The sequence below is a fragment of the Phalacrocorax aristotelis genome, chromosome 2 (assembly GCF_949628215.1).
Source record: "Phalacrocorax aristotelis chromosome 2, bGulAri2.1, whole genome shotgun sequence".
In the NCBI taxonomy this organism is placed as follows: Eukaryota; Metazoa; Chordata; class Aves; order Suliformes; family Phalacrocoracidae; genus Phalacrocorax; species Phalacrocorax aristotelis.
Window position 1 is genome coordinate 107,020,173 of NC_134277.1, and position 24,957 is coordinate 107,045,129.

General features: G+C 36.0%; 1 protein-coding gene across 3 annotated transcripts in view; it reads right to left on the bottom strand.

Moving 5' to 3' along the window:
• The window catches only part of CCDC102B (coiled-coil domain containing 102B), a 204,213-nt gene extending 193,437 nt beyond the window's left edge, over positions 1-10,776 (bottom strand). For 2 of the 3 annotated variants that reach the window (XM_075084600.1, XM_075084597.1), the window contains exon 1: positions 10,676-10,776. The gene's annotated coding sequence lies outside the window, so the exon portion shown is untranslated. Of the gene's footprint in view, positions 1-9,664; positions 9,722-10,675 lie in introns of all 3 variants that reach the window. The other variant, XM_075084598.1, reaches the window with a different exon arrangement.
• Positions 10,777-24,957: the final 14,181 nt, after the last annotated feature.

Genomic DNA, 24,957 nt, shown 5'->3' on the forward strand with positions numbered 1-24,957 from the left:
AAACGTCTAGAAGAGACAAACAATGTAAATTATTTACTTCCTGGCAGGAGTTATCTGATGTTCTTTTTTGTTTTATATTCTCTAGCTACATTCCTTTTAATATCAAAATATCAATAAAAGTCTAATTTATTTCCAAAACTCACTTTATTTACTTCTCATGTCTGGTAACTAAAACACTTATGCTGTGAAAACCACAAAATATAGTTATGTTTCTAACTTCACAAAGATAAATGTTTGTGGGGTTTTGGTTTGGTTTTTTTTTTTTTTTTTGTCCAGTTATGAAATCTTTACAGTGCCTGAGAGAAACATGTTTTCTCACCGTATCAATTTGGAAAGTATGATTTGTTAAGCGTGTCTGAGGTCAAATCTGAGCCACAATACATTAATGTCCTGACATATAAGAAAAATTATGCAACTTCATCTTCCTTCTGTAACATATCATTAGATGGAACCTCTGAAGTGTAAAGACAACGTCAGACCTAAATCTTAATTTCAAATTTTGTTAATTTTCAAAGTTCCTAAAGGACAGGATTAAAACTCAGATCTTCTATTAAAAAAAAAACCCAAACAAACAAACAAATAAAAACAAACACAAAGATAAAACCAACAGAAAGTAAACCCAAAATAAACCCAAAATATTTAGACTGGCTGAGGAGTAAAGACCGAAGTGCTGAGTAAAGTCTTATACATTTTCTACAGGTCTGGCCAAATATAAAATCCTGGGAAAACTGAATATCACTATTTTAGTGATATTCAGGTGGCCAACAAGGCCAAAAGCATCCTGGATTTTATCAGGGATAGTGTGGCCAGCAGGAGTAGGGAAGTGGTCGTGCCCCTGTACTTGGCACTGGTGCGGCCACATCTCAAATACTGTTTGCAGTTTTGGGCCCCTCACTACAAGAGGGACCTTGAGGTGCTGAAGCATGTCCAGAGAAGGGCAATGAAGCTGGTGAACGGTCTGAAGAATAAGTCTTATGAGGAGCAGCTGAGGGCCGTGGGGTTGTTTGGTCTGTAGAAGAGGAGACTGAGGGGAGACCTTATTGCTCTCTACAACTACCTGAAAGGAGGTTGTAGAGAGGTGGGTGTTGGGCTCTTCTCCCAAGTTACTAGCAATAGAATGAGAGGAAATGGCTTCAAGCTGCATCAGAGGAGGTTCAGATTGGATATTAGGAAAAAATTGTTTACTGGAGGAGTGGTCAGGCATTGGAACAGGCTGCCCAGAGAGGTGGTGGAGTCACCATCCCTGGAGGTGTTAAAAAAAAAAAATGCGAAGACGTGGTACTTCAGGGCATGGTTTAGGAGGCATCATGGTGTTGGGTTGACAGTCAGCCTTGATGATCCTAGAGGTCTTTTCCAATCTTAATGATTCTATTTTCCATTTTCCTCATTATTTCCTTATGGTATAAACATCTTTGCCCTGAAAATAAATAAATTTAATCTCAAGAGAGGTTAAAAAATTCCAGATGCAGTAAAAGAAGTAGGACCAAGTGTAAGTAACCACTTCTTAGTAGAATCAGTGCAAAACTGGAGTCAGATCCCAATTCTGAGTTGATCGCTGCTACATGATGGGAGGGAATAATATGACAGAGAGAAAGATGGCAAAAAAGACACCCAAATTTCAGCTTGGATTTCTGTTGAAGAAAAAAAATATATCCAGAAACAAAGTTTGTTATCTACTCTATCAAGCCTAAGAAGGTCAAAACCAGAAAGAAACTGCAGGAAAATTGTGTCCTGTAGGGAGAATTGCATTTTACTACTATATGAAGTGTTGTGACAGACAAGGTTGCAAGCTCAAGAAGTGGGGCCATGTGAACCTCATGAGGTTCAACAAGGCCAAGTGCAAGGTCCTGCACCTGGGTCAGGACAACCCCCAGTATCAGTACAGGCTGGGGGATGAAGGGATTGAGAGCAGCCCTACAGAGAAGGATTTGGGGGTACTGGTGGGTGAAAAGCTGGACATGAGACAACAATGTGCACTTGCAGCCAACTGTATCCTGGGCTGCATGAAAAGAAGCATGGCCAGCAGGTTGAGGGAGGTGATTCTGCCCCTCTGCTCTGCTCTGGTGAGACCCCACCTGGAGTGCTGCATCCAGCTCTGGAGCCCTCAGCACAGGAAGGGCATGGAGCTGTTTGAGTGGGTCCAGAGGAGAGCTACAAAAATGATCAGGGGGCTGGAGCATCTGCAGAATGAGTCCAGGCTGAGAGAGCTGGGGTTGTTCAGCCTGGAGAAGGCTGCGGGGAGACCTTATTGCAGCCTTCCAGTGCTTAAAAGGAGCCCTAAAGACGGGGAAGGACTCTTTATCAAGGAGTGTAGTTTAAAACCATTTCCCCTTGTCCTATCACTAAAAAAGAGCAGATTCAGACTAGATATAATTAAGACATTTTTTACAGTGAAGGTGGTAAAACACAGGAAGAGGTTGCCTAGAGAGGTGGTAGATATCCCATCCCTGGAAACATTCAAGGTCACGTTAGATGGGGCTCTGAGCAACATGATCTAGTTGGAGATGTCCCTGCTTATTACGGGGGGTGGACTAGATCCCTTCCAACCCAAACTATTCTGTGATTCTGAAGTACTTCCAGAAAATGTACTATTACACTAGCAGTCCATGTATAGCTAAACTCCCAGGAGAAAGTGTAAAGGATAATCACATTAAAGATAATGACTGAAATGCAATAAGCCACAGAGGGATTAGTAAGTGAAAGGACGACTCAGGAATAGATGAAGCTTTTACTGATTTAGTCAGGAACGAGACAGGATTATCCAGAAACAAAAGGAAAATAAAGCAATGACCAGAATGCAGGAATAAGCTTTTTACACTATAGAACAATATTAAATATAGTGCTACTTGATATTGCAGTATTCATGGTACAAACAAATGGTATCTGACTCTAGAGGAGGAATTGTTTCTATTGTTAGTAGGACCTTCTTTCTCCTGAACATTTTTATAATTTACATAAAGACATGTAGGGTAAAATTTAATATATATTAAAGTTATAACTCCACAAAAAGAAACATGAAGTGGTCCTGAGCAGCCCTCAGGCTGGCCACACCAGTCGCATTGCCAGTTTTTCCTCATTTCCCGTCCTTCCCCATAACCTACTCCACCCCTTTGAAATAAAATTTGTAATTCCAAATGGAAGCAGCCCTCCTCATTTTAGAGAAAATAAAATATCTAGTCTGACAGCAATTCCTTAAAACAAAATAAAATAAACAAACAAAAAAAGCATACTACACAGAAGTCCTGAGCAATCTGCTCTGATCAGAGGGGCTGGATTAGATATCGCTAGAGGTCCCCTCTAACCTCAGCCATTCCACGATTCTCAGCAGTGTGATTTCTGAGGAACTGTCCATGCGTGCTTCTCCCAGTTTTAACAACATTGCCATAACAGCCAGAAAACAAGAAGAAACCAAGATCACAGATTTTGAATCTCTGAATACACCACTTTTAGTCAAGTGGTTCACAAAACGTCATGTATGTAGAGACGAGCCATAAGAAATACGACTATTTCTGAACTGCCTTAGAAGCAACAATTCCACATTGTTGTCACGAACCACACAGTATATCCACATTTTCAGATTCTGCAACTCTTCCATCTAATTTCTTTTTAAAAATCAAATCATTTTATAATGTAAATAACTTAAGAAGAAGATTATAGGAATGTCTTGATTTATTGTTTTTCATGTAACCATATTCATGCTCTAGAACTTCACTCTAACCAACTTGATTCTTGAACTTTCAAAAAAATATCAGCAGATTGTATATAAAAAAGGTACTTTCAACATTGCATATTATAAAAAATGATTTGTTATTTACATACTTCTAAGTACCAAAATGTTGATATTCCATTATACATGTTAGCACCATAATTCCCTCATACAGTTACAGAAAAAAAAAAAAACCAACAACCCAATACATTTTGTCTCCTTAAGAATTCAGTGACATATGGAAAAGATTTTTCTCTTAATTATATTCCTTTTTAATCCATTTTCATTATAATCACTGAAAGGTAAACCCAGACTATCTGCTTCAGAAAAATTGCTGATTTATCTTATGCTTCAAGGGCAGTACTGTGTTTTCTTGGAATTTTCTTGCTTCCATTCCAAACTAAAGAAATAAAACAAAACCAAAGAAATAAAAAAAGCCACAAATCATACAATAGTCAAGGTTAACATATTTAAGACTGCTACAATCCACTCTTGAGAATCTCTTAATTTGCTAAGAATTTTATCATTTTACGGGATTACACTTATATTGCTTCTGGAATAGATATCAGGGTCTACACACTCTCATCCATGAATCAAATGCATATATTCTAGAAAGAAATGCAGTTTTAAAGTATCTTGAGATATGAAACTTGATGGCATATTAACAACACAAAAATCAACTGCGTAACTTTCTCAATTCTATTATTGTAAGTCTCTGCTTGTTCCCAGGTGATAGAGGAGTAGAAACACTGATATACAAGGAAAAGTCTTGTTTTTAAAATACGTTTGCAGAAAGCAATAGATACTTAACAGAACATCTAATCCTGACACACAGATAAACTTTTGTACAGATTCAAGCATTAAACATCTAAAGCTTGAATAATTTAATACTTGGCTACTTTGGAATCAAGCAGCAACTAGCAAGTCAGACATTGAATATATGCAAAACCAGAGATCTATTTAGATAACTGTAAGCAAAATTTTAACAAGTTGTTAAATCCACAGAAGTATTACAATACAGAGCTACTCTGAAGTATTATATTTCACACATCTTCCTTTTTCTTGAGGTTGAGGGCTAGCCAGATTATTTGCTCAGATTTGCAAAACAAACCCCTGTGAAAGATTACCCTTTTTCATCTTTAGATATTTCTCCTCCTTTCTGAGAAAATATGGTGCATGCCTAATACTTATTCATTGTGATTTAGGTGTACAGGTTAACACAAGTCATTACATATCACTGCAATATCTTTTACATAGACAAGCTGATGTTTCTTCACGTCTTTGAAGCTGTGTTCAAATCCTTAGGGTTATATATGGGTAATATATTTGTACATACAGATGTTGTCATTTACTACCCATAAGGCCAAAACAAGCTCTGAAGTACCACTTTAAATATCATTTACAGTAACTTCATTTCCCCAAGAATGTTTTTATTACAAATCTTCATAATACCAACCATAATTTTTATACATTTGTGTCTCCAGAATTGATACTTATTTCTCAGCCGCTACACTTGAAAAAGTTGTATAATCAGATTGTGCAGGGAGGAGGACGGGGAGCAAGCATGAAACAAACAACTTTCCCAGACAATCTCAAACCGAACTAAGTATTAAGCAGAAGCCAAGAAAACCTTAACACAATTTAGCTAGCTAACGGTGGCTTTTGAGACACAAGTTTACTTTGCTGGCTCCCTTTTGAGGTTGCCTATCACTTTTTATGAGGATATGATCAATGAAAAGAAGAGGTAAAATTAGGATAAGTATGAACTGTCAAAATTTTAGATCTTTTCAGGGTAACCAATTTACAAACAGATTTACAAAACCTAGTGTAAACTTCTGGACTAAGTAAGTAGCTGACTCACCTGAGTTCTAATCTAATCTTATTGATTCTGTGTGGAGATTGGTAATCTACCATTAAATACCTTTATTTTCTGAATGATGCTCTGTATGATTGTTAAGACAGGCTATGAATAATCTGAATAACAACTTCAATTCATACCAAATTCAGAGTGTATTTAAACTAGGGCAATATTAATTCATACAAACGAATTCACACTAGTTAAAGGTCTGGTCTAATACACACCTCCTGAACAGCATAGAGAGATTTTTTAGAACAACAGTAATCTCTTCTCAAACTTGAAAGAGGTAATTGCTACAGAAAAATAGAGTTCACATTAGTTAATATTAGTTCAGTATACTGAGACACTATCTTTTTTTTAATGCTTATGGCTAAAGATGCAAACGAACACTGTGTGATTTATGAAAACACCTAGGCATCTTGTTCTCAGAGACAATGAGATTTGCTTTCAATCATATTAAAATGGTGTCTGATTTTGTTTTCAGCAGTTCCACAGCTGAGGCAAAGAATAACCAAGTGCATGAGCCTTCTTCCTCTGTTTCCACAGAAAGCAAATTAGTTTCAGTTCGTGTTGAATGTGACTTTTTTTTACCCCACATTGAAATAAACAGCAGTGCTAAAGCAGCTGATAAAGTGCTATCAGTGATAGCACTGTGATAACATAGTGCTAACAGTGATAACACTGATATCAGTGCAAACAGCACTGATAAAGCACATAGCCCCTTTACAGGGGACAAGTAGGCTAAGCAGGTAGCTTCTTACCCTGCTCCGCTCAGTTGCGACAGAACCAGTTGTCAGTCAGCAAAAGGATCTCAAAAGACTCCATACAATCAGAATTGTCAGTGTTTTTTATTACAGGATACACAGCTCAGCCAGTACATACATGCACTATCTTGCTTATACTGACAGACAGCTCTTTGACACAACACAGAAAAATACCTTTCATGGGTTTGCTCTGAAGACTCCAGAAATTTATGGGAATAATAGCCAAGACATACATCATTCACAAGGTTAGATCTGCCTTTAAGGATGTTATTCATCATTGGTTTTAAGTCTTTTTAAAATTTGCAAGCATTAAAGCCAGTTTTAAGTTGAAGTCAAAGAAGAAAAGAAAGCTAGAAGCATTTCATCCAGGGTGTTTGTTAATCAATTTAAGCTATCCGAAACATAAATATTTGCAAGTAAGCTTTAAATAAGCTTACAGTACACTATTCAGAACAGACCATTGTATCATGTCAGGTTCTCAATAGTTAGGTTCCTCTTCCAGAAATTACTAACACTAGCATTCTACTATTTCATGCTTTATTTATTTTGGAAAGCCAAATTAATCTGTTTGTGAGAGCCTCCTTAGTTCTTACTGGGTACAGCCAAATTTTAAGATACTCAGTTACACCCACATGGGAATGAGGACTTCAAAGATCTGTGGGGATTTTCTTTTTTAGCTTGTTTTCTTTTTGTTTGTTCAGTTTTTCCATTTTTTTTTCAGATTGAGCTATAGATTAGGTCAGATGGGCTCCTTTCAGTTTCAAAAGGAAGTTGAAAAAGGCAGACTTCTTCAACGTGAAAAGCACTTTACTGAACAAGAATTAGGTCAGACAATGCTAGAACCTGTCCACTGAAACAGTAGAGATCACTTAAATGTAGGGAGAAGCTTCATTATTTAAAAAAAAATAATCACAAGCTTGTTTTCTAGAATTTATACCACATTTCTAACAACTTTTTGTATGTACTTAGTGAATTTAAACTGAATAGCTCTACTTTCATTTGCAGGTTTTTTTGCTTATTAACAAAATGGGGGTTTAGGTTTTTTGTTTTTGTTTTCAATATGTGAAGATGTAAAGGCATATCCCTGAAAAAGTTAAGTTTTTAATCTTTGCTTAAATTCTGAGAAATGCTTCAACTTTTTTTTTTTAAATTCTTGACATCTTAAAACCATATGCTTTATGATATGAGAGATTAAGAATTGTCTTGTTATAGTTGTAATAATTTATAATCTTTTTTTATTCAAATCATGACCTACTTTCAAAATCAAATTTCATAACACTGGGAGTAAGGAAAATTAATCACAGATATCTGATACATTGTTTCAGACAAGACCTAAAACATTCCGTTGCTTGTTAGGACACAATACAACTTTACTTTAAAACACTACTCAGCGTCAATCTGGAAACAAGTGATATTCCCACCCATATAATCAGAAAAATAAGAATGCTCATTAATATTTTTGTTTTCTCTGGGTCAGAGCCTATCCCTTTGGCTTGTTCAATTCCTTTGATAGAGTTGTATCAGAATTAACAATTCTGTTGTGCAGAGATATACTCTGTTTTATCAGAATAGTTTAAAGCCATTTCTTCTATAATTAAATGTTTAAAGAATATTCCTTTCCTTAAAAAAAGATTACTTCTTGGACATTTATATGTAATTATTCTCAATTGTTCTTAACCGCTGTAGTATTTTAACACCATCTTATGTCTTTCAACAGTTCAAGGACTCCTTTGTGGGATTTAATGCTGTAATATAGAATCCTGTCATGATTCCAACTCCACTACATCTTTTTTGAGGAAAACGTACTTAAGAAATAATTCATATGTTTTATGTGACAATGATTCTACAATTACTGGATTGTTCACATAAAATAATCCACAAAGTACAGTGCTTTATATCCTAGCTGTCACTTAAATGCCCCAGTACCTACAGCAGGCCATGAGTAGTGCCATGAAAAGAGAATAAATTAATTGCATAAGTAATGCTTACTCAGCCTGGCTCCTTCTGCATACTTTCTTTTCAATATTGCCCTTCAGTCAGAAGGGAAGTTGGCATCCTTTTGTTAAAATGGATACCTACAAAAGTTATGGAGAAACCTTCAAGTCAACTGAAAATATATTTTTAAAAACCCATCAAAACAGTAAGAGCTTTCACAGAACTTCCTCCTTGTTATTTTATGTCGATCACATTACGGGAGGAATAAGAATGGATTTGGCGTAAAACCTGTTTTATTTAACCCAAGGTAAATCAGACCTAGATTATTCAAATCAGCGTGAGTAGAGCATCAAGCTGTTCAGGAAGGATCACTCTGACATTAAACCAGTCAATGAAAGATTATTGTATGGACTAAAAAGGGAGTAAGAACAGAAGCGTCCTTTGCTTACAGACATGCTTTTACAAAGGAATGCAGAATATGGTTTCTAGCATGCCTTAACAAGAGATTAATACCAAGATAATGTAGATTCTATATATTGATACATCTTTATGTGATGTTAGTTAAAAAGTAAATCTCTGTTGCACAATCCTGTTACTACCTTATTAAAAGACAAAGAGGGAAAAAATAACAGGGGTTTCTAACAATTTGGAAGAGCCCAGTAAGGGTCCCTACAAATGGAATGGACTATTAATAACAATAAGTGTTGTTTAGAAGCTAACTTGCCTATTTTGATAGTTATATAGAAGCTTACCAGACATAACTGTAACTGCAATGAAGATCTCCCATTTTGGGAAAGCAGGAAAATCTGTCATTAAGCAGCCTTTACAGAATTGTGAGATTAATGTTCGGTTTTCACTTACCATTGTAACTCACTGAGTTAAGCAGAGTGGAAGATTCAAAGCTGAGAAAGAAGTGAAGAGTAAGAACAAGGAAGCTAAAAAACAGACAATCATTGAAGAGGATTGACACTGAGAATTTATAGGAATCCAAGTTATGAATCAGTCTGTGATAGGTAAACAAAACACACAAACTTAAATTGAGGACTTCAATATTACTCAAAAGTTTGCTGTTATTCTTTCTTCCCTTTTCTCCATTTTGCTAAAATATAGTTTAATATAAATGCAAATAAAGTACTTGTCTCCATTTTCCATGGGACTTCCCTTAGAACTATCAGTTTTAACCATTCTCCATCCAGTTTGCTTGAGATACTTCCATCATAGAAACGTAATTGCCTTTAGATCCACTGGTGACTACTTATAAGATGGGCTAAGTGTATGGAATTCACAATACACCATACTGCACCCACAGCCTTTCCAATTAAAGTAACAATATTGACATTAGAAACAGCACCTTTCACATGTATATAATGATTTACTGGCATAGAAGGAACTGTTTCCTACCTCCTCTAGGGAGCTGAATTCCACATCTCATGGAAGTACCTTGCATTACACAGAGATCTTCGGAACACAAAATGGTTGTAAGAATCAGTGAGAACTAAGACAGATAAAATGCAGCTATCTGGATAGTCAGTAGGATGCTTATTAGTACTGTTTGTTTTATATACTTATGCAACTCATCAACATTACTTTTGAAATTTGACCCTTGGTTCTCATTGGCAATGGATCATCCATACAGTCTCACACCATCTGGGATATTTGCCTTTCAAATAATGACAAACTAAAAATCTTTGTCCAAAATCAACAAATCATAATTTCCATAAATTATATTTCATTTCATTAAAATAATATGTAGCTAAGAACACACTTTTTCCTTATCCTATCATCAGATATTTACTGAAGGAAGTTTGGATTATACAACTCATTAGTGGAATTTATGAAAATAGAAACATTGTTAAAACATTGCTTTCTAACAAAAAAAAAACCAACCCACAATATAAACTGCTGCCAACTCATAACAGTATTCTCGTGACAGTTATGTTCATAATATGGTTAATGATTAAAAGTTACCAAAGCTTTACCAGTTCATCCTATTTCAGATGCACTTCACTTAGTGATTTAAAAAAGATTTTCAGTACTGAAACTGCATTTATACTGATTCCTATATCAAAAGTAAGAAATAAGCATTTAACAAACTGCCACTTTGAATACTTTGAAAACTTACCCAGTTATGGTAAGTAAGGATCCTACTATACCTGAAAAACAAGCTGTGTTTAATGGGTTGTTAGAACAAATACTACCCAATAGTAGTGAAAAGGACAGGAGAGAAAAATCTAGCTAGATCTAACTTAGCTACATATTTCAAGTGCTATCTCCTTTCTGATCTTCAGTACTTTTTGCTGGGTATTTCATATTGTTTTCCTCCTTACCATCAGCATGATAGTAACCCATACCTTGTCGCAGAAGAGAAATACAAAAATCAAACAGTAAACCCACAAGCTTAAGACCCCTTACCCTCTGGGCTTGCTGGGCTTCTCTTGCTTCTCAGTGTTACAGACACATGTGTAAACAACAGAATTTCCTGCACCCTTTTCTCATCTGCACAGTACTGGGACTTGGCCAATGGGATTATTTACAGCATTAAGGCCACTCCACAGAAACTTGAAAAAGATTCTTATTGGTCAGGCTTTATCAAAATTAAACCCACATTTCTCTTTTGAGTACAAGTCATTTATCCAAAATATAATTTGTTGCCATATTGCTCTCAGTATTGTTTTATTCAGTTTTTATTTCTCCCTCCCTTTCTAAACTGAAGACTGTAACCCTAGTCCCCCAATTATGTAAAAGCTTAAAATTGATTATTCTAAATCAGAGTATTTAAGAATAGGTACTAGTCTTTTCCAGGTTCTTATACTGCTACTTGCTCTTAGTATACATCCCAAGTTTTAAATATCCTACATTAAGGCTAACTTTTCCCTCCATATGACTGTACATCATCTAGCTAATATATTTATTTTCATAATTGGCTGAGTAATTAGCCAAAGGCTGTTGGATATTATGAAAAACTGTAGTATTTTTGATTATCAGAGACATGAAAAGAACACGGTGAGGAAAGGTAAAAAAAAATGCATTTTGAAAAACTCATTTCTGAAAAATGAAATACCTTTGCATTACAATTTAGAGTAACAATATTAAAACAGGAGGTACGAAACATTTCTTTAACATAAGCTCAAACATTTTTGTAATTGACATGTGACAAAGCATGACACCACTGTCCCACTGATATCACAGGCCACCTAAATGGCAGGTCCTCGAGGCATAAAACTGATATAGTTAGACACAGTTGAAATGATTTTCCATAGCTCTGAAAAGCTAAGTATTTCTCATTAAAAAACACTCATCATGAACAGATTACTGACAATTCATATGTCACAATCTCAGACTGAAAAGCCAAATTTCCTTATAGCTTTAATGAACAGATCTCTGCTTCCATACTAACATCCTGCCCCCTTTTAACAGCAGTATAGCAGGTGGCTTTTCATCATGAATAGTAGCTATGGCTGCTGGACTCTTCACTTAAATAAGGGGATTGTATGATACTATGAAATTTTATACTAGGAAATTAACAAGCAAAGCCTCCCACTCCCATCAATTACATGGACATTATGTGACTTCTATGACTCAAAATCTATTCCACCGTCAGACAAAAGACATAGAGTTAAAAAGGTGAAAAAACCCTAGACCTTTCTATTGAAAAGGAAAAAAACCCCACAACCAAAAAACCAAACCAAAGCAAAAAATCAAAACCCCCCCAAAAAACCCAAGTCTGTATCAAATTAAAAACAAAAAAAACAACAAAACCCAAATCCAAATAAAGTAATAAGACAACTGCTACATCATGCATCTTCCATTGTTTCTTTAACAACTACACAGATCTCATCTCCCAGTAGTGATTTTTACCTGCACATATATTCTTCCTTTTTAGTCTCATTTGCCTGTTGACCTATCACTGTAATAATCATAGAACAGAGGTTGCCAACACGCAAGCTTGCTTACGTGTGACCATCACGTAGGGAGCTGACCTGTCTTCCTAGAAATCTCCAGGTAAGTAAACAATTCTTAGTAAGTCCATACTAAGAACATTCATACGCTCATTAAGAGAATGAGACTGTGGTCATTATTTTTGTAAGAAAACTGTGCTGAGAAAATATGATAACGACTGTAGGCAGCATCAATAATCTGTAACATATGTTTTGATACATGGCATTAGCTGTCAGCTGGACTGTTGCAGCCCTGACTAGTGCCCTGACAGACTCCCTTCACCTTGAGTGCATTTGAACTTTGGTGGCATGCCTGACCTGCTTTTTCCAAGATCCACAAAAAAGCATTAACAGAACATGAAATCAAAATTTCGGGTTTTCAAGTGTCAAGACCTATCCCTTTAGGGTCACAGAGGAAGAGACCTGATCCTTTTCAGGATTACTGAGCAAATAATTAAGCTGATTTAATTTGTCTCATAGGAGAAGTTAGAGCAAGTCTTTTGCAAAACATAGAACTTAACATTATTTATTATATTGATGCAAATAGAAGAAATTAAATTGCATTGCTGTTCCAACCAAAAACAATAAAGCACTTCAAGCACAAATAGCAATAAATCAGAACATTCCTACTAACTGAATTGGAAATTACAGAGGGGTATGAAGCACTAAAATTGTAACCTTTTGAAATTGGGCTTCCTCCAGTGTTCTCAGAAAACACATAACTATGCCAGTTGTTCTTTGTTGATGAAACTTGTTCTTAATCTTACTATTATTTCATATTATACCACACAATTTCATACAAGTGAAGCAATAAACATCAGAATCCATTTGAACATATAATAATAGAAGGTCATCCTTTACAGTACCTCAACCCCAGACACACTTCCTTAGACAATGACAATAAATGGAAGACAATTTGACAGAAGAAGGTACCTTCAAGGCATGAAGCAGGAGAAAATGGGGCAAAAGAGTCATACAATTTTTAATCTCATTTCTGCAGCAGAGCAAAGTCCAAATTTACATAACAAAAAAGCAAACCTGTGAAGATATGGTTAGTTACAGAAGGGATAAGTCAGTAACCAAAACCGCCGATATTGAGACACCACCAAAGCTCATGCATAGACTAGTCAGTGTGGAAAAACATGGTATAGTCCTCTTCCTTGAACAGACAGACTAGAAAGAAGACACAGTGTAAGTATCTTCTAGAATCCCCTTCTAAAATTAGAAATTCAGAAGAGGGATAATATTTTCCCATCAGTTTCTTTTAAGTTCCAGCATGTACTAAACAAGCAATTTTAAGAAAGCTTTGCTTCTATAGCTTTTCAAATCAATAGTATTAACTTGACATTACCCATTAACAATACTAACCTAAAAACTTAAGTAGTGATTTTTTTGAACAAAAGAATCATTAAATAACAAGTGTATTTGCCATAAAACCTTCAAAGCAAGCAGCAACAGAATACACACAGGTGTAAGAGGATTACAGGAATAAAACCACTTATGCATTTAACACCTCTCCTCCACAAGAAACTTTAAAACAGAACATGAAACTTACAAGCACCATCAAACAACAACACCTTGAGAAAACTTCTTAGATTTCTTCTGTCTCAGACATACAGCATAAGAGGAAAGTATTTATCTAGAGGTAATACTTCGCTCAGCTAATTAGACTAACAGGCCAATTCTGATCTCACCTGTGCAAGTTAAATTGATTCACAGATGCAAACAGTTACACAGCAGATACATGCAGACAGTTTATGTTGTACAGGTCTGTGCTGCTGATTTAAGTTCTTTGCTTATTAGAAATGAAACAGGAAAAAACTACATATTATAGATAATTTCACAGGTCTCATCTTGGCAGAGATACCACTGATTTCCAGTATCCATGAAATATAAACAGAAAAGCTTATAAAAGAGGTTCTAAAGTTGAAGATTCCTGTGTACTGGAACTTATTTTCATATGGTTGCGAAATTTGTGTTTTATGTTTACAAAAAAAATAAAGAAATCAAGATAAGCCAGCTCAGTTATTTCAACTGTTCCTGCTTTTATTCCAGGTGTCTCCTGACCAGTTGATGGTTATTTGTTAAATAAGTTACAGAATTTGAAAGAAGACAACAGTCTAGCAATTTTAAGGTGAGGAACAGAAGTAAAAATGCAAGAATTGTTTTCCTTTTGTGATATTCATATTATTTTCTACTGAATGCCTACAGAAATGTTTCTCTTTTTCATACATTATAAATAAATCAGCAAAATAATTTCCAAATAAAGTCTCAATAAAAATAATTTTTAAAATCTAGTATATCTGATGGAGAAAGCACTAATATAACTTAATTAAATTTATGACTACTGTTTACTGTTGAAATAATGTAATATTGAAAAAGTAGCAACATACTTTAGAAGAATTTTAAATGGAATCAAATTAAGAAAAAATTAAGCAGTTTCTTTTTTACGGAGGAAAAAAGACTGTTTCTAGTCTGATGCTTCAGTATTAAAAACTAAACCCAATTGAGTCAAGAGGTATGGCTATTCTTGCTGTTCAGTGTAACCAAAGTACATGGAAAGGTCACCTTGCCAAACCTTTCATTCAGTGCACGCAGGTGTGCATCTGCTGGGCATTCTAGATTTGTTCACTAATGCACTGATTAGAAAGACATGCACATGTAGCTGCAAAGAAGACAGAGACTTAACACAATTTTTCCATTTCATCACCTTCAATCAAACACCAAAATCTGACTTTGGATGAATCAGTACTGATCAACACATTCCTATAGAAGAAATCAAGTTATGTCTACATATGCTTGCGATGAAAAATGTGAAAGGGTCCACACTATAATAAAAATTATGAAGCCTCATGTTTTTAGGGAAAATACATTTCTTGGTGAATCATTCATATGTTCAGATATCTCAGTTTCTTTTCCTCAGATATCAATTATAAAATAAATGTATTTTTTCATAAAAGGTTGACAAATACTGCAATGAAGTCTACAAGAAGTATGCATATCTTCCAAGATCACATTGGGATGGCTGCAGGATGAGACGCTACTTTGCATCCTTAGAATATGACTGCTACTAATAAGAACAGGTTTAGAAAAAACCTTTTATTTTTCCAACTCCTATAACTTAAAAATAATAGCATCTTCCACAAGAATACCTCTGCTCTATACAGGGGATTTTAACAGTAATGTGATGTGACTAGTGTTTCATCAGACTATACCTAAAGCAGATGAGATGTCTAAATCTGTATTATAAACACTGCCTACATCAGTCTGAAAAACTGATTATTTCCAATTTTTCATAGTAAATGAAAACTCATTATATTCCTTTCTGATCTAAAAGTATTTATTTCTTTAACTAGGATAGCATTACTGCAGGTACTCAACATTCAAACAGCAACAGTGACTGCTACAAAAACTTTAATCACCGTAAATACAGTTACTGAGTTAAAAAGTTATCGTTTATTCACTTTTACAAGCAACAGCATCTCTCTGGCTGTAGGGTTGCCATTCTCAGTAATGGAAACATCCTGTATCTTCAACATTTTAAGTGACAAAATTTGGCAAGATTGAATGTTCTATGTTATTAATAAAAAGATTGTTGTCATTGAGGTTTCTGAATATCTGGACTTCATCTGTATCTATTTCAGAAAAGAAGCTATCATAATTAGGTTTTTAAAACAGCAGATTATAAATAACATCCAAAGGAAGATGTGTTCCTGATTTTTTCCTGTAGTCCAAAATGAAGATGAGCAACAGATGCATACAGATGTTGAAAGTCAGTGTCCTAGCACTACTTATAGGCCAAGAGCAGTTACAGAGGCCACAAAAAGCATGAATATATTTAAGACCTTGCCCCACACTCCTGTGATGACTTTGATTAGGTCAGTTGTCCTTACCCAGGATTAAATAAAAATTTGAACCGAGACTGCATTTATATGTAGAAAGTCAAGCAAGAGCCTCTTTTTTGGTTTTGGATAGGATCAATGTAATTTTTTTTTTCCATTTTTCATACAAAAATAACAACAGCAAGAGAATCCTTTTAGATTTCTGCAGTTTTCTTTAGTCAAGGCTATTCTGCATCACTAAAGCATGATCAGAAATGTACTTCTTTTGGATAATTCAATAACCAATTTTAGTTAGTAAGTGATTTCCCCGCAGCCTAGTGAGAAACACAGGAATATCTTCTTGCACGCTTTTACTCTATTGCTTGTTAACCTACCTGTTATTGTTGTAAAAATTAATCACAGCTTCAAAAAAAACCATTATTAATCCCCTATGACTATTATATATAGCATAAGACAGTACCACAAAGAGATACACAAACTACACCCAACAGTACTACTGAAGAGCATAAAGAAAAAAGAACGCATTGGTCTGGGCACAGCATCATGCAAATGTCTTGAATTAAAGTTGTGGTGCAAATCACTTTTCAGTTATGAAAGCAGGAACAGTATTTGTGGATGTACTTGTATGCTACAAGTAAGCTGCAAGCACTACACCATACCGTGTGCTAGAAGTGGTTTTAAGAGAGAGCTGACATTAATCTAAAGAGATGAATCTGTTATAGTTTAAAAATACCCTCTTGTTAAAAGTACTATGCACAATTTATCTGGCTCTTTCCATGTAGTCTCACAGCCATCTCTATTAATATTTCAAAGTTTACCTGTCAGCAATGGTTTGAGCAAATGAACACTCACGAAGACAGCACGATGCAGCTGAGGGACAAGATTGTAGCAAATTCCTTGCATCTAAGATAAAAGCATTCTGCAAGAAGTGTGGGTTATCAAAAAAATAATAATCTCTTCCACATAATCCCTCAGTCACAAGGAGCCCCTGGGTAAACTAAGTGATTCTAACTGTACCCTTGAGAGCCCTAAAGTTAACACATATGACAGTTGCTGCTACGGATTAGCCTGAGGAGTATATCCATTTCCCAGGAAAGCATTATTACTACTGAGCTCAAGGAATTTTATTTTGAATGGTTATGTTCCATGGGAACATGTCTATGGGAATCCTGAGTCCAGTTTAAACTGCATTAATTCAAAATGTATTAATGAGACTAGAGGTTTGGCCATGTTGTTTTATGACTTTTTTACTGAAATGGAAGAGGACACTGCTTATCACCTCCAGTCTGGGCTTGTCAGGGACTTGTACGTCTTCATCATTTCTAGATGAGTACTACAGACTGATATGTACACATCAAAGGTATTTACTCTCATTTAATACTTTCTTTTACATTTTCACTTCACCTTTTTAAATAGCAAACTGCTCAGCACAATCTTGTACTGCTTCAGAGTATCCCCTCACTAATATATTCTTTTTAATCTAATTCTTTCTTTCTATTCCTAGTGGCTTTCCATCATAATTAAGCACAGGAATGTCCAGCAGAAATTAATGGATAAACCATCCCAATATCCAAGATCCTATCACAGATAAGCCAAAGAAATACAATCTGTACTGTTTACCTTGACCCAAGGTGAAGGCTAGAATTTCTCCTGAACAAGAAGAAAAGGACAGGAAAGCAAGAAGCAGAATGAAAACTATTCTGTAGAAACTTTTCTCATTAATGAAATTCAGACAGATAATGTGAGAAGCTGCAAGTATCATTTTCAAAAATCTAAAATATTAATAACTTAATGCCTCATTCTAATATTTGGAATAGTTAAATGAAGTAGGGAATAACGTATGGAAAGTGTGTGTGTGCAGGGGGAAACTAAAGCAAACCAACCAAATCTATGTATGAAAATACCTATAAGTAAGGATCCCTTGAACCCTACAGCAGCATCGTTGTTTGTATTCTGAAAAAAATTAGTTTTGTCTTACACTGCAAGCATCCACTTGGAAAATGTTCTTTGGTCAGATTTTTCTATTCCTTGTTCTGCTAAATCTTCACTCCATTCCTTGCCTAAAGAAAATCAGTGTTAGAGTTGAGAGCAATCACTCTTCTAACACAAAAGGAGTTCTATTTCCATCCCTCATAATTTAGCTATAAAGATTCAGCTTTAATAATCACTAAAAACTGTGTTGTAAATCAAAAACATGCTTCAAAAATATGGATTTGTAATTAGATTAAATACTGAGGCAAATTCAGATATCAGAATTAGAAACAGAAACCATCAATAAAGTAATTTAGTAACTCAAGCATACTTTACTGATACATTTATTTTTTGAGATGGTGGTGGCTACCATCAGTCTGCCACAGTGATAAGCCTTAAATCTTTTAGTGCCTGATGAGTCCTACTATTCCATCGTCCTGGTTTCAGCTAGGATAAAGTTAATTTTCCTCTTTGTAGCTGGTTTTGAATTTAGTATGAGAATAATGTTGATAACACACTGAAGTTTTAGTTGTTGCTAAGAGTGCTTACACTAGTAAAGGACTTTTCAGCTTCCCATGTGTCACAGAGGTACCCTAACCCACACAAAGGACAAGCTTAAATAGCTTGATTTCATGGAACAGCCAAAACCACAACAAAACCCAATGAGAAACAGGGATAAACTGAAATCAGTCAACCCTCTGATAACATTTAACACATAACAGGTTTCAGTTGTCAGTCAGGGTATCATCACTACACCAGAATACACAAGAATGAATGTCTGAAGTGTATGCACACGCACCCACACATGCACACTCATGAAGGGGAACTCTTTCCTTCTCCTGGGCACCCTGAAGGTAGAATCACTTACTGAGGGAGGGGGCGAGGGCTGACTCAAGGATATATCCAGAAGAAATCACTCACCCAAAAGAAGGTGAGGGCACTCAATCCCTGGAAGTTCCCTCAGGCAGCATCCCAGCCCAAGAGGAGGGGCCTCAAACACAGGCCCACCACTCCAAGCAGGTCTCTGGCAGCACCCCATTTATACCCTGGGCTGGATCTGAGTTGTGGCCATAACTGGTCATGATCCAGAAGCTTCCCTGAACCAAGGCACCTCACTTGCTGCAGACCCTCTCTGTTGGTCAAGGGGTCCCACCTCTGCCACTCCTCACCTACTGAGGGGTGTAGGTGCCTGGGGGCCTGGCAAAGCCCCAAAGGCATGAAAATGAGGTGCGAAAAGCCAGCTTCACCTGTGCCAAAAGCCCTGGCCTCTGGGGTGGGGGCTAGGTGGATAGAGTGTACCTGCCACTCCACACTTTGCCGGGGGCACAAGAAGCTGGGAGGGGACACAGCTGGGACAGCTGGCCCCAACTGACCAAATGGATATTACACACCACGTGTTGTCATGCTCAGCATATAAATTGAGAGGAGTTGGCTGGGGAGCAGTGGTGTCTGTTTGGGGTCAGGCTGGGCATCAGTCAGTGAGTGGTGAGCAATTGTATTGTGCATCATTTGCTTTGTATATTACTACTACTATATGTCACTTTATTTCAATTACTAAACCGTCTTTATCTCAATCCATGAGTTTTCTCACTTTTACCCTCCCAATTCTCTCCCCCATCCCACTGGGGGCAGTGAGAGAGCAGCTCCATGGGGTTGAATTGCTGGCTGAGGTTAAACCACAACAGGGACTGAGAATTAAGGCCTGCCTAATACCTGAAGAGGTGATCTGCTTTTCACTTGTCAGAGTTTGGCTAGGATCAGCATCATTTTGACTTGGCCTTAGCCAAGTCTGAATTCATCTTGTGTTAGAAATTTAAGGTGTAGTGAAAATCTTATAGGTAATATAGTATTGAAAAATGTTGAAATAAATTAACTACAAAAACACTTATGGAAATGTTAAAGGACATCTGTAATCATATCTGTACATCTAGAGCTTTTATCTACAAAGACCAAAGGATCTGAATAAAAAATGTTACAAAATTTTGCTGATGATATGTCTCTGAAGACAGAAAAACTCAATATACAACTTCTATCTGCCTTTGAGCTCAACTGTTTCTTTTTCTTCTCTCTGCCCACCCTCCAAGAGAGCAACTGAAGACAGAAAGATGGTAAGAAAGGAAAACACAAGATGTTTTTAAAACAAAAAACTACCATTATACCTGATATTTTGATATATCCTCTGATGTATTTTAACAAGTTAATTTACCACAATGAAAAGATTTAGTGACAACAGGAATGCCTTACTGATTACAAATTGAAACTGTGCAAGTATTTATCTTTTTCAGCTAAAGTAGACAAACTGAAATGTAGACAGTATTGTGAAGGGATGATGGCATCAAGTGAAGCAGAAATGGTCATCCAACTTCTCAAATAAGCAAAACAAGCAACATTCCAAGTAAGCGTTAATTTCATCTAATGTATATGGCATTTAGAAAAGCAACTACAATTCTGCTCTCAGAACACTGGTTATAATAACTTTTTTCTTAAGAAAAAGAAACGATGCCACTTTCTGTTAAATTGTCAGTACTTGCTTTTATTCAGTGGGCAGTAAGGATTACTGCTGATGAAGGGAAGTGGTAAAAGTTCTGCTACTTCCCTTTGGCTAAATATATCTTGCTACATTTTTGGCAACCCTGAATTTGAGTGATCTAGTTGTCAGCAGTCCCATGACTAAAAGAACAGATTTAAAAGACAGATTTTTTTTTTTTTTCCATTGATTTTTTTTTTATATGCAAATATTTTTTTACACAGTGGGATTACATTTTTCCTGTATATGTGGCTGATTCAAATCCATTGAGGTCAATCTGAAGAAATTAACTTGTTAGTTTAAATTATGTGTGGTTTCAGCCTTGTCTTTATTCACAAGTAAGTGCAGTTTTGTTACGTATCTTGTGATGAAACTATCTCTCCAATGCAGAAACCCACCCCGCTGACAATCATGCATATGACCATGGATATATTTTAGTTAAAATTAATTTTATAGTCTGGCTACAAAGTATTTTAATTTATATGAAAAGAGAAATTAGAAGATGGCAAGCTGATGTTCACTGAAATAGGAGATGAAACCTCCTACCAGTTGATTACCATTCCTGAAAGTTGTGTGTATAAATGAACGGAGAATACACAAGTATATTAGGGAGAGATAATTCAAATTATTCAAAAGGACTCATAATCCTGATATTAATATGCATTCATACTCAAAAAAGCACTAATGAAATAATAAAATCACCTTATCTTTGGTATGAGCTTTTTCTTCCTTGTCAGCTTTAGCAAATGTTAAATCCTAAGAGGAGACATATGGCATTATTTTATTTAAAATCAACCACAGGCCTTTGGCTTTAAAGTCTTCTTTATGTGCACGAAGATGTGACATCTGGCCTAATAATCCATTAATTCTGTTTTATAAATCTAAATTAAATTGTAATTTTACCTCTTATTTATTAATTATTAATTTTTCCAGTTTCAACATCACATATAATTAGAACATATCTTAAATGTGCAGGTGTCTTGTGCCCTCCGAGGCCACGTTACACCATTTCCACATCAAAGATAGGATACCACTTTCAGAGCATGTTTACGTTACTTATCTCATCTAGAAGATTATTATCTTCCAAAGCTTGAAATTCTGAGCAATATGCAGAAATGGCTCCACAAGATTTAATTAGCAAGCAGAAGGATAGAGAAACTGGAAAAACTGCTTTCAGCAGACTGTAAATCTGTAGATGTCTGATTTTCATGATGAGTGAGAGCATCTGTGTTGGTATTAGCTTTCACTGCATTTCCTGCTGTGGCTGTCCTGGGCAGCTGTGGGGAGACTCAGCCAATTGTAGATACTTTCTGGCAGGGAAGGTAGAACTGCCAAAGATGCCTGGCCTGAGTGCCTTGTTCTAGGGCCCTAGATTTCTCCACAAGAATTGAAAATTACTTCCTTCCATTCCTCTCCAAGTCACTTGATGCTTTCCCTTAGTTCTCTCCAATTCATGCAATATCTCTAGATGAAACCAAGGAGATACATGACAAAATTTCCTCTCCTAAAGTTCATTCAATGTTTTTTATGTAAAGCTGAGCACACAGTTAATTTGTACTACTATGGTTTACTAGCATATAATATTTCATTGGAGGTATGTTTGGTTAAACTAAAAATATTTTCTTTGCTAGTTGAAAACTGGATTTAACCAAAGTCAGAAAGAACAACAATATAAATCTTTTAACTTCTAACGAAGGCTAAAAAGCAGAAAAGATTATGATTACGGTGATATGCGGATAGTGTACAGAACCAAGGAAGTGGTGATAGCTTGCTCCTATTTTGCCTAATTATAATATTTTTAATGTTTGAAGACACTGAACAATTTTTCATTTTGCCAATTAGATCTCCTATTTAAGTTCTCCTCAAGACCTTGTTTGATACATGGTCACCTAAATATATGAAAGAAGCAAGATCTTTGGGAGAGGTTACGTACCTTAGAAAAGCTTGCTCAAAAATATGACTCTTTTTTTTTTTTTTGCAACAATGTAAAAATGTCTAATACAAAATGTTAACTACCTGTGCAAATATTGTCTTACTGAGTATTTAGGCATTTATGTATTTTATAATTCTCCTAATATATCTATGATGTGCCAACTGCCATACTAACACAACTAAATACACAAACAAATTGAGGTTGGTAGAAGTCAACAGAATACAACCTAGAAAGAGAATAGGTTATCTAATATTAAACACCACAAGGTTATAATCAGTCTTTTTGTATGTTTCCTGAAGTAGGCTACAACTAAAGTTAGAAGTTATTCTGGTATCTCTTTTTTTCCCTGTGAACACATAACCACAGTTAGGTCAGATTTTTTTTTTCTGCTAATAATATTAAAATTCTAGAATAGGAGAAATGAAGAATTTTACTAGAAACAGCTAATAAAGCAGTTTAAATATCATTTATGTTCTCTGTATGCAATTGTGCTGAAATCAAGAAAATACTTCCTTAACTAAAATCTGCATATGCTATCATATAAATAATTTGCAAGGTTGCAAAGCTGAACTGTATTGAGTTATGCAAACAGCTACAATTTTTTAGAATATTTTTGTATTTATATTATAGTTTATATAATATTTAAAATAAGTATTTTCCTATCTATTTATCTTTGTTTCTTCTTATAGTGACCAAAGTTTCGCTAGGAAATACTTTCTTCTACAGCAATAACTGTGCTGCAGAAGTCACTGTTTATAAATCTGATAAGGTATGAAACTACAGATTCAAATTCTGACAAAGAAACCTTGGCTATAGTTACACTAAAATGATGGGGTTTGTCACCATGACAAAATACAAAGAAAAAAAATGATGCAAATGGAAAATTTTTTAACTTCCCAATAAAACTGACTCAGCAACAAAAATGTTCTGGGATAATTCTCAGCACATGTGCTATCATTTCCAAATGTGAAAAACATCAGTTCTGCCACCTTTTGAAGATTGGACACACATGTATTAGCGTTTTCAGATGTTTTTTGCTCAATGTTATGGCTACATTCTGGGAGGGATACATGCTTCTGTGTAGTTAGAAACATATTCTGTTTCAACTTTACTCCATGTGGCTCCTGCATGGGAAAAGATTTAATCAGCTGCCATATCAATTGTATTAAAACTTTTTATGGTTTAGTTAAGAAAGTCCTTACCGGTAGGTTAATCTGATTGGAGCTGACTAGTGAAGCTGAGACAACGGTACAGGCACTTGGGCTTAAGAATAAGCTGTTTCAAATGAACAGTGCCAAGGAAATACTGATAAACAGTTAAGTAACTTTGTAAATTATTTATCAATAATGATTTTTACAAGACTTAAAAATTAGTAGCAAACAATGTTTTACTGTTTGGTGGAACACTATGTACCTTACGTACTGTGAGTCAGACTATAGTATCCAAACTCAGCACTACTGTATGATCATATAAAGTTTTTGTATAGTCAAAATAAGCTTAAAAAATCAAACCCCATATAATGAATATCAGAAGTCTTGCCTGGTTCATTTCCAGAAATGAACGCGGTCAGCAGATGCTGAAGAATGATGATACTAGATATCAGTTCTTCATAAAATTTCAAAAAAAATACAACCCCAAACCCAAACAAAGCTCTACAAAGCAGATTTCAAAAGAAGCAAAAGTATCACTATTCTCATCTTCCCATAGAGAAATTAGGTGGAAAGTTATTTGACTTTATCATACTCGGAAGCATCTCTATAGCAGAACCATGAAAAAAAGAAAAGAATGTCCTGAGCATCAGTGCGGTAGTACTAATCAGTCTATATTACCTCCCTCACAGTTAAATTTCACCTGCTCTTTGTATCGATACCAATATATTCACTATGAGACTGTAGCACTTCTTTTGGACATCCCATGCCTCGATGAATTGTCCTGTGGGTAGGACGTTTTACTGCTAATATTCTCTGAATGCAGTCTTGTGCAAGCTGTCAGGGCACTGCGGGGGCCAGGAGGGCAGCTGGGGCTCCCACGGGTCCATCTGGGCAGAGCCTGGCAGCTGGGACACTGCCCCAGCAAGGGACAGGCAGCCGGGGGCACCAGGGCAGCCCCAGCCCCAGCACAGGGCACCTCCTAGGGGACAGGGATGGGGGCAGCTGAGACTGGGGCTTGAGCCCAGCTCTGGGGCCCATGGCCAGGCAGGGCAGGGCTGTGGGGAGCTGGAGACAGGCCTCGCTGGGGTGTTGCTGGGCCAGGGGCCACAATGGGGCCATGGGCAGGGTGAGGGGAGCCCCAGGGGTGGGCAGGGACAGGCAGGGCTGGCGGTGCCTCAGGGTGATGGCACAAGGCATCTAATGGTCTCTTTTCCAATTCAGTCAATATCGGATATTTTAAAACAAATCAGTATAAACCAAAAATGCATTACAGAAGTCAACTTCATTACATATATGAATTTAAAAGGTATCTTTGATACCTTTAATAGTTAT